This window comes from Misgurnus anguillicaudatus, chromosome 20 (genome assembly GCF_027580225.2).
Source record: "Misgurnus anguillicaudatus chromosome 20, ASM2758022v2, whole genome shotgun sequence".
Lineage (NCBI taxonomy): Eukaryota > Metazoa > Chordata > Actinopteri > Cypriniformes > Cobitidae > Misgurnus > Misgurnus anguillicaudatus.
This window is the reverse complement of record NC_073356.2, coordinates 29,683,026-29,695,073: the sequence shown is the minus strand read 5'-3', so window position 1 is coordinate 29,695,073 and position 12,048 is coordinate 29,683,026. Positions and strand designations below refer to the sequence as shown.

The following is a 12,048-nucleotide window of genomic DNA, read 5'->3' as shown; positions in this document are numbered from 1 at the left end:
ATGTCACATGTCATTTGAAATCATGTGCAAAATAGTACATGAAGAGATGTTTGTAACTGTATGCTTCTTATTTTGATACTCCTACTTTGCATTTATTTTTTTATCAAAATGTTTCATGCCACCTCATAAGATTTCACAAGAATCACCCAATTGTCAATGTTTACAAAGGATATAAAAGAAAAAAATTTGAGCCAGTCAAGTGTTGGAAATAATGCTTTAATAAAATGCTAAGTTATTTTCAACCCAGCATTACAACCCAATATTTAACCCCTTCCCTCTCAGAAAAAAAGGTACAAATGTTGTCACTGGGGCGGTACCTTTTGTAAAATTTACCTAAATGTACCTAAAAGGTACATATTGGTACCTTGAAGGTACAGTCCCAGTGACAACTTTTGTACATTTTTTCTGATATTGGGTCCAATATCAACATTTTTGGGTTAATTTAACCCAATGGCTGGGTTTGTCCTCTTCTGACCCAACACAACAATAACCCAGCATTTTTAAAGTGCACAATAATTAAATAAATATTTACCACCAAGATCACAGAAAAGGACATTCAAAATAGTTTATCATGCATATGTTACCCTGCTTGTACTGTATAAAAGGATGTGTTTATTTTTTACAAATTGTTTGGGTTATGCTATTTAGCACATTATGTGTCATTTTGTGTTGATTTTGTGTTGATTTTGTGTTGAAACAAATAAAAGGTACAACACAAGTTGTGTTAAAAGTAACACAAAATGTGTTGTTCCAGGTTTACACTCGAGCCCAGCTGGGTTGAAAGTAACCTAGAAAATGTTTATATTTGACCCAACAATGGGTTAAAACAACCCAGCATTTTGGTTTGAAACAAGAATAGGTTACATTACAACCCAGCGGGCTGGGCTCGTCTATTTTTAACTCAATGCTGGGTTGAAAAAAACCCAGCATTTTTTTAGAGTGCAATAGTAAATGTGTCTAGTTTGGGGAAACACATTTTTTGCATTGTCCCTAAAACAAAACAGATTTTTAGTGATTTACTGTCACATATTTTCTATAATTCTGAAGTAATGAATGATGCAAATTCGGATGAACACTCACATACTCACTTACAGGTCTTAAAGGGGACATTTCACAAGACTTTTTTAAGATGTTATATAAATCTTTGGTGTCGCCAGACTGTAAATGTGAGATTTTATCTTAAAATACCCCACAGATAATTTATTTTATCATTTTAAAATTGCCACTTTGTAGGTGTGAGCAAAAAATGTGCTGTTTTTGGGGTGTCCTTTAAAATGCAAATGAGCTGATCTCTGCACTAAATGGCAGTGTTGTGGTTGGATAGTGCAGATTAAGGGGCGGTATTATCCCTTTCTGACATCACAAGGGGAGCTAAATTTCAATGACCTATTTTTTACATGCTTGCAGAGAATGGTTTACCAAAACTAAGTTACTGCGTTGATCTTTTTTAGATTGATAGAAGCACTGGGAACTAAATTATAGCACTTAAGCATGGAAAAAGTCACATTTTATGAGATGTCCCCTTTAAAAGCTATATTAGTAGGGGTCTCTTACAGATGCAATCATACTATGCTATTAATATTTACTGTGCTCCACCCCTTAAAAAAACCAACATGATCTCAAATTCAGCTTTTTTCTGTGTCACTTAGCACGAATTTCTATAAATAGTTTTTCATGTCCGTGGCACGGCTTTCTTTTTCGTGTCATTTTATGTATTGTTTTCTCTTTAATTTTCCCTATTTTTAAATCGTTGTCGCTTGGGGTTAGATATTGGGTTTGGGTTAGGATGTACTTTTATGTATTGGTTTCTACGTGTATTTTTCCACTTTTAAAACTATTCTCGCCTGGAGTTGGGGTTAGGATGTCTTCAAATGTAACAGAAAGTGATTCTAACCCCAAGCAATAATGGTAAGCAAATAGGGAAAACAATGAGAAAACAATACATAAAATGACACGAAAAGGAAAGTCGTGCCACGGACACAAAAAACTAGAAATAGAAATAAATAAAAAAACCTAGAAATTTGTGCGAGTAACACGAAAAAGACATTCGTGCTCAAGCCTCGAAAAAAGCTGAATTTCGTGCCATGGACACGAATAAATTAATCAAATACTTCTTATAACACGACTTTCCGTGAGATCAATCTGTAAAAAAACTGTTGAAATGAATACATCTCCAAAACATCTGGCCCTTACAAATTGAATCAAGTCTGTATAAACAGATAACCAATATGGATAAACCACAGTTTACCTTTTTAAGAGTAAGTAACGTCTGTCAAATGACATTAAAGTCTTAAATGAAACCGACAGATTTTGTTCACATTTTGTTTGTTTTTGTATCAGCATTTACTGCAAAGTGAGCTTGCGGCATAGCATAAGGATATGATAAAAAATTGTTTGGACGATGCACTAGATATATTTTAGGGCTGTTATGATTGTGGTAATGACCCAGTACAGGGCAGTGCTATGCCTTGATGTTCTGTATGTGTGTACTGTGGCCTCGAGCGGTTCCCATCTGTGACAGACCTCATTCAACCATATGTTTTTAAGGACGCTTGAGATTACATGATATTTCGAGTCCGTGAAATGGATAGTCGTGGCTGCAGATTCTGACCAGATGAGCTGTGTTTAAAGCTGATGTAAAATAGTTGATATACTGCTATGTAAACAGTCAATATATTGATGTACTCGTGTGGTGCTGTCGATAAATTGCTGCGTTTATGCTAAGCTGCCGGTATATTAATATTTATCACCATGCTTCAGTTCAATTCTTGAATGTTAATGCAGGAAGTTATTACTAATCTGGAAAGCCATGAACAGCCTGCAGTTAGGCTATTGAACAATAATGGAGGAATTGTTTTTTTTTTATTATTAGTACATTTACAGGCTTTTATTATATTGCTGTTGTCACTCTATTAATAAAATGACAAGTCATTTAAGGTTATGCATTACAGTGATTTTATCATAGTTAAAGGGCTTTTAACGGAACACCCTTCAAATTGATATATTTTTGACTCATCCACAACTTTTACAAATGATAACTCATAGCCGCTAGGAAGATAACCCAAAGTTTTTTTTTTAAATGACCCCCATTATTGTCTCCCATGGGTATCTGAAAACAAAGCACAGACATCTAACAGTGCAGTTAAATTCAGACAAAAATTATACAAAGCATGACAAACATCTGTCATTCTCTTTAATTGCTCTTTTAATTTCTTTTTTCTGTTACAAGGCCACTATCATACACACACATAAATATAATTATGTAAGCCTCTTTAGGTCAAAATGAAAGAGTAATCTGTTCTTATTACCTTCACACATACAAGTGCTTCTAATAGTCTTGTTAGGAGAAAATGGGCCATTTATTAATTCATTTGACTAATTAAGATACAGAGGTGAACCAGGAATGGTGTAGAAATGCTTCAATGCCCGGCACTTAAAATCAGCCTCTTTAATTATCACCTTGACTTTGCTATTAGCTATAGTTCAGGCAGTATTATTACATAGAAAATGTCGTAACTAAAGGGACATTTAAAACCGCTGTATAGTTTGGCATTCAATCCCCCCACCCGATTATACAGATAGAAATCAGCTCACAGAAGCTTACGGTGTCAGATCAGAGCCTCCTGTTATCCCAAAATGTCTTAAGGCCACAGCTTTGCTATTTTGTATCTTAATGGTGTTTGGATTGGAGCAGTTATACCCCGCCGGCATCAGTCTGTTTTCTTGTTATATCATTCGAGCTGTTTACTTTCTCTGCCATGTCATATTTGACATTTGACAAATTCTTAGGATTAATGTAATTCAGTATAAAAACTAACATTTCCTGAACCAACCCTATGAAGTACTGTATAAACACTACACTCTGAAAACAAACAGTGATAAATAGCACTAAAAGTGGTTCACTGGCTTGTAATCATAGGGGAACCATTTTTAAGGGACATTCCACTTTTTTTGAAAAAATGCTAATTTTCCAGCTCCCCTAGAGTTAAACAATTGATTTTTACTGTTTTGGAATCCATTCAGCTGATCTCCGGGTCTGATGGTATCACTTTTAGCATAGCTTAGCATAATTCATTGAATCTGAGTAGACCATTAGCATTGCGCTTTAAAATAACCAAAAAGTTTGGATATTTTACCTATTTAAAACTTGACTCTTATGTAGTTACATCGTGTATTAAATACGATGGAAAATTAAAAGTTGCGAGGACCTATACTCTCATTCTGGCGTAAGACTTTGCTGCCATACCATGGTTGCAGCAGGCGCAATGATATTACGCAGTGCCCGAAAACAGTCCCCTGCTATTAAAAGTTACCAAGGGGACTGTTTTCGGGGCTGCATAATATCATTGCCTCAAGAAGAGTCAAGTTTTAAATATAGGAAAAATATTGAAAATCTTTGGTCATTTTTGAGCGCGATGCTAATGGTCTAATCAGATTCAGTGCATTATGCTAAGCTATGCTAATAGTGGTACAGCCAGACCGGGAGATCAGCTGAATGGATTCCAAAATGGTAAAAATCAAATGTTTACCTCTAGAGGAGCTGGAAAATGAGCATATTTTCAAAAAAAAAGTGTCCCTTTGGGTGCCATATAGCACCTATGTAGTACCTGTGTAAAACCATATTGTGCTACAGAGAACCATATATGGTGCTACTGTGGTGCTACAGTATATCACCCCCGTATGGTTCTTCATAGGTGCTATATATCACTTAAAATGGTTCCCCTATGATTACGAGCTTTTAGTGCTATTAAGCACCAGTTTTTTGTATTGTGTAGGACTGAAAAATGATAGACACATTTTTTTATTATACCACTGTGCCAATGACACATTCATGTGTTTTCCCCTGCAACACTTTGGAAGATTTTAGTCAAAAGCTTGTAACGAGCAAAAAACTAAGAAAAAAGCAGTTTTAAACAGAACAACCAAACAAAAAACAAGGAACAAAACCGCTTAAATACAAAAGGACAAATCAGGGTAACAATGCACAGGTGAGAACTGTAAAAGGGGGGAAACAGGAACACAACCACACTAACTAAAAGTCTGCATAATAAAAGTACATAACAAGTCGATGTGACACTCCAGAGGTAGTTTCTCAGACAGGGTTGGGATTAATCCAGGACTAGGCCTTTGTTATATTAGGACATTTAAGACGTTTTTTTTAAACATACCTTTCGAAAAACATTACTGGTGTGCATCTTGAGACAAAACAATGGCACTTATATATTTTAAGTAGGGCTGGGCATAGATTAATCTAGATTAATCTCATACAAAATAAAGGTAATTTTTTGCATAATATATGAGTTTGTGTTGTGTGTAAATATTATGTATATTTAAACACACACACACATATACATATATATATACATTTAAGAAATGTTTTATTTATATATAGCTTTTTTAATTTATATATAACATAGAATTTATAAAAATATAAATAAATGTATATAAACATGTAAATGTTTCTTAAATACATACATGAATGCGTGTGTATTTATATATACATAATAATTACAGCACAAACTCATATGTAATGAAAAAAAAATACTTTTATTTTGTATAAGATTATGCCCAGCCCTAATTTTAAGAATATTTTAAGATACAGTGCAAGCTGTTTTTAAATTAAGACAGCTCAAACATGTATTTTAGTCTGGGACTATGATAAGCCCTGTCTGGAAAACCAAACTTTTTGTTAGCAAGGGCTACCACAATGGAGGGCTACTTTTTTGATATAGTCAAAACTTTTTATTTTACTATTTTATTTTATTTGTTGATATGTTTAATGTTAACATACATAAAAGTAGCCAAGCTAGTATAAAAAATATGTAATAAATAAATATTAAAATTGAGGCTATTAACATAATGCGCTTTGGGGAGCACCTCACAGACTCCCGCGGGCACCATTTTAGAGACCATTGTCCTAGAGTTATTGTTCTTTTGTTAGCATTATCCTATATTAAATAGTAAACTTTAGTATTTACCATAGTAAAATTCAGAGATACTACTGTATAGTGTTTTTGAACCTTACCATAGTAGGGGTGAGTGGGGCCCAAACTAATGCGGGGTTAATCGTAACACGGCTACTTTACATACAGTATTTATACAGGGCCGAGCAATCTGTGCTTTTGGTCTTTTTCTCTTACTATCAGAAGATGATCTCCTAAGATATTGAACAAAGAGTGTTTTGGAGGCATAAAAGTAAATTTCTTCATCTTAGTTTTTTTTTTATTCTGAGTTGGGTGTGTAAGTCACCAAATCCAACCTTATTATTTTAATCACTGTCTTGTTACCTAAAACATAACACCATTTTGAAACATGTCAGCAACTCCTAACTGATAGCTGGGATTAAAAAAAATTACACAGTGGGGTTTGTTGTCACACAGTGTTACAATTAAGCCTCAGGTATACTGTTTACAATGAAAACAATGTAAATGTAAACTAGCTGCCAGTAACTTACTGTAGATTTTACATTTATGTTATTTACTGGCAACATTTTGTTCAAAGTTAAATGAACATGAAACATTTTTTGACTTTATCTTCTACATAAGTTACTGGCAACCAGCTGCAAAATTACAGCAATTTTTTTTAGAGTGACAGAATTTTATTGAATTATTTGTGTTTAAACTACATTTTCTAGCATGTGTTACAACAAACCCTCTGTTTGTTACACTGTTAAAAAATCAGTAGAAATTACAAAGTTATTGCAGCTGGGTTGCCGGTAATTTACCGTAGATTTAAATTTATATTATTTACTGGCAAGAGTTTGTTCAAAGTTAAATAAATTTTAAATATTAACAAGTCTTTATCTTTACAGAATAAAACTATACAATAACAGCCTCATGCAAAGCATTCTGGGAACCAGAAATCATCATCAACCTTTTTCTGTTTTTGCTTCAGATTTTGTTTCCCAGAATGTTTTGCTTGATGCCGTTTTTTTAGTTTTACTCTGTAAAGACAAAGACTTGTAAATGTTAAATGTTCATTTAACGTTGAACAAAATGTTGCCAGTAAATAACATAAATGCAAATCCACAGTAAATTACCGGCAACCCAGCTGCAATTTCTACGGATTTTTTTTACAGTGGTAAGTTGTAATGTTTGCACTCCTGTCATTTTTGGTAAATCCCACAAACAAAATGTAAGTGTTCATTTGTAGCAGAGATGTGTGTGTTGATTGTGTACAAAAATGATTAATCTAACATAAATATTTTTTAATGATAAAGTCAAAAAGCATTAGGTTGTGCCCTGCTCTTCCCTACACAATAAAGTATACTGCAGCATGTAGCCAACAACAGTTCATCAATTCACCACAAAATTACTATAATATACCGCAGTAAATAATGTAGTATACTAGAGTATTTTTTCATGTACTGTGAATATTTAGATGTATTTATATTAAAACATTTTGAGGCTTTAGACATGACGTCTATCTTTGACACAAGTGTGCATTTTTTAATATAATTCATGTACATTTTTATACATAAATGTTATGACTTAAGGATAATTGGGGAACTATTTATGTCGTGAAAAGTCAGATAAAAATTGTGTTTTTCCTGTTTTCTACAAAAATCATCCTACATAATGTAAAGAACATTCTGTAAAAATATAACACTGATATCTTTAATGCTGACTAAGGCCATGTCAAATACTGAAATTAGAGTGAAATCAATGATTGAAATCAAACTTTTATACTTATCTCTGGATTTCATAGACAATGTAAATTTTACAGTATAATTTTTTAATTTATAATTTGCTTCCATTTTGCATTGGCTTGGTAGAGTTTTATTAATGCATAATCAGTTCTGCAGGTCAACATGTCCAAAACGTGTAGTCACGTGTGTAAAAAAAGAGAGATTTTGTCAAGCTAGCCCGGTAAAGCCGCGGAGAGCGCCCCACTGCTGTCAACCGCGGCACGTGCGCAGCGCAGGATACATTTATCCACCACTATAACCAGTAGTTTATTGGTTTATTTAATGCGTCAAGACGGGCGGGCCGTATTTTTTGAATGCTGTCTGCCACAGAGGTTCTTGACCTAAATACGGCTGTAGTGAATTTAGTGAGCTGAAGGCTGTATAATTGGTTGTCATGTGGATTTATGAGCAGCGCTGTGTTTAATGTCTCTGTGTGGGAATTTCCTGTAAGGAACAATGGAACTGCTGTCCTCTTGTGGCATGGTACGAGAATGCGCAATATGAGATTTTAATGTTCCTGTATCTCAACTGGTTTAATTCCCAGAGTGTAGGCTGCACATTCTGATCAAATGAATAAGTTGTTTTGAATATACAGTAAGCATCTACCAACTGCATACATGTAGTGTAAATTACATTTTATTAATAATCAAGATATACAGATATGCAAGTTTGTGATTTTTCTACATATATAAAGTAAAACAAATCTTAGTAGGCTCCACTGTATATAATTTTGCACAAGCTCTCTGTACAAAATACTGTATTAAATATAAATATAATATTGTTGCTACCCAAGAAAGCTTCACAGATCATGCATTAATCCCTCTACTTTACTTACAACTAGGTTTCATGATAATCTCACTGCAAGTGTCTATTCCCCATGCTGTAATCCAGCTTCAGTATAGAGCCCACCATTAGTTTACAGCAGGAGCTCTATCAAGATTTTACCAAAGGCAGCCGTTTATCACCGCAATGTCAAAATTACACAGTCAAATTAATTTAAAATTATTGTTTATCTTTTAATCTGGCTCTTCCAGATTCCCTAAACCCCAATATCTCTTTTCGCCGCCGCTGTCCTTCGCCCACACTTCCTCCAAATCCTCCTGTACGAATCGTTCATTTCTTATCTTTCTCCTTGGCCTGATTTCTGCTCTACATTCTCTACAGAAAGAAAAATCTTTCCAAGTCTAGATAGAGACTCCATTGGCACAACACGAAATTGGTTTTGTGATAAGGCGTAATTGAAATGCCTCAGAATCAATGTTTGTTTAAATCACCAACTAGCATAAAAACGCTGCTATTCAGCAAATGAAAACAGAAGACTGACAGTGATTAAACATAAATAATATTTTGAATATATTGAACAAGCTTTTCTGTTTCTCTCTCTCTCACTTTCTCCTACAGTTCTTTTCTCTGAAAGGTAAAGCATTGCCTCATATTTCCTTCATTAATCTGCAGTAAATGACCCCCATCACTTAATTATGTTTCCTAAGGTGGAAACAGTGCAGTAACATAAATCTTGCATTTGTAACTAATTAAAAACCGAAAGAGCCAGTTCATGGACCTACACCACATAAAAGACAGAAGCGAGGAGGAAAAATTTAATTGCAGTAGTCTTTGATAAATGCTCAATCTTTTACTTGGGTAACCCACGGTAACCCTCCTCGCTTTTCTCTCTCCAGGAAAAGTATTGCTAGTTACCTGCTTCTGTTCAAAAGAGAAAGCAATAGGACTCCCTGTAAACTTGCTGTCACTTGCATTTTGTGGACCTATATTTCTTTCGAGTTGTGTTATCTCTAATGTTCCTGCATACCAACACCTCAGCAGCCAATGGCTCGCTTATCTCCTCTTTTCAATATTTCTCACTACATTCACTCATTGACATTGAGCACACGTGCTGATGTGCAGAAATCACTGTTTGGCATTAGATAATAAACTATACTGGAGATTCAGCACAAATACTACAGGAAGGAAAGCGAAAGCACGCTACTGCAGATATACATGCAATTCAATACAGCCAAGGTTGTTGTAAAGAAAGAATTTTTCCCTGAAGATACAAGTTTACATGTACTGTATCACTTTGAATAAAAATCTGCTCTTTATTTATTTATTTATTTGAGGTTATGATTTAATAGCTCCTATAGTCAGGGTTTTAATCACATATCTGATTCTGGAGTTTCTAAAATTTCACATAAAGTGAGACAAAAATGAGATTTCAGGTTTGTCACACAGCAAGAGTATGCAGCTATAAAAAGGATTTCTGATGAGAAATTATCATAGCTGGCTACCACACTGTAAAAAGTTGGATCAACTTAAAAAATTGGTATCACCTAAATTAAGTTTTTTCAACTTATATGTTTAAGTAAAAAATAATTTAAAAAAGTTAAAAATTAAAGAGACACACACTTTTTTTTGAAAATAGGCTTATTTCCAGCTCCCCTAGAGTTAAACATTTGAGTTTTATCTTTTTGGAATCCATTCAGCCGATCTCCCGGTCTGGCACTACCATTTTTAGCATAGCTTAGCATAATCCATTGAATCTGATTAGACCATTAGCATCATGCTCAAAAATAACCAAAGAGTTTAAATATTTTTCCTATTTAAAACTTGACTCTTCTGTAGCTACACCGTGCACCAAGACCGACGGAAAATTAAAAGATGCGATTTTATAGGCCGATATGGCTAAGAACTATACTCTCATTCTGGCGTAATAATCAAGGACTCTGCTGCTGTAACATGGCTGCAGGAGGCGCAATGATATTACGCAGTGCCCAAAAATAGTCCCCAGCTATTAAAAGTTACCATAATATCACTGCGCCTACTGGACCCATGGTACGGTAGCAAAGTCCTTGATTATTACACCGAAATGAGAGCGCAATGCTAATGAACTAATCAGATTCAATAGATTATGCTAAGCTATGCTAAAAGTGGTAGCGCCAAACCCGGAGATCAGCTGAATGGATTCCAAAACTGTAAAATTCAAATGTTTAACTCTAGGAGAGCTGGAAAATGAGCACATTCTCAAAAAAGTGGTGTGTCCCTTTAAAAATTTACTTCAATTGGTAACACCTAAAGAATTTCATTTTTTTAACTTATATGTTTAAGTGAAAAAATTAAGTTATAAATGAAAGGGAAACTCCACTTTTTTTCAGCTTCCCTAGAGTTAAACAATTAGGTTTAAAACTGTTTTGGAATCCATTCAGCCGACAGCATAGCATAGCTTAGCACAATTCATTGAATCTGATTAGACCATTAGCATCATGCTCAAAAATGACCAAAGAGTTTTGATATTTTTCATATTTAAACTTGACTCTTCTGTAGTTACATCAGGTACCGATGGAAAATTAAAAGTTGCGATTTTCTAGGCAGATATGGCTAGGAACTATACTCTCATTCTGACATAATAATCAAGGGCTTTGCTGCCGTACCATGACTGCAGCGGGCGCAATGATGTTGCGCACTGCCCGAAAATAGTTCCCTGCTATTGAAAGTTACCAAGGGGACTATTTTCGGGTGCTGCGTGTTATCATTGCGCCTGCTGCACCGTCGGTCTTAGTACACAATGTAACTACAAAAGAGTCAAGTTTTAACTAGGAAAAATATTGAAACTCTTTGGTTATTTTTGACCGTGATGCTAATGGTCTGGTCAGATTCAATGGATTATGCTAGGATATGCTAAAAGTGGTACAGCCAGACCCGGAGATCGACTGAATGAATTCCAAAACGATAAAACTCGATTGTTTAACTCTAGGGAAGCTGGAAAATTAGCATATTTTCAAAAAAAGTACAGTGTCCCTTTAACTTTTTTATTTTTAGGTTTTACCAATTAAAGTTATTTTTTAAGTTGATCCAACTTTTCACTTTTAACAATGCAGAGCAGAAGCATCAAGACTGCCTATATCAACCAGCATCAAATTTCCATTTACACATTTGCCAGACACTTCTATCCAAACTAATTTACGGCACTTAATCCATACATCCTTCAGTATGTGTTACGCAGAATCAAAACTCATGACCTTCAGCGCTGCTAATGCAATTATCTACCAACTGAGTTACAGGAACCAGAAACATGTTGGTCCAGCTACTGTAGATCAGCACCAAACCAGCACTAATAAATATAAACCAGTCTGGCATCTCATATTGTTCATGCCTGTACTTTTAACAAGGATGCACTAGTTCAATGTGACTTTTCGTTGTAGACTTTGGTATCATTGCAAATCTGAGAACAGACGATGTTCAAATCTCTTCTGAAACAGAAAGAGCTTCCCTAGAGGAATCCTACATGTGATATTATCAACCGGAGACTTCGAGTCTTCCTTCGCTCTTTATTTAATCTCACTGCCGTCTAGGGGAAACAACGCATG

General features: G+C 34.7%; 1 long non-coding RNA gene across 1 annotated transcript in view; it reads left to right on the top strand.

Moving 5' to 3' along the window:
- Positions 1-12,048, top strand: part of LOC141351508 (uncharacterized) — an 87,238-nt gene that overhangs the window by 27,584 nt on the left and 47,606 nt on the right. The gene's annotated exons all lie outside the window — the stretch shown is intronic.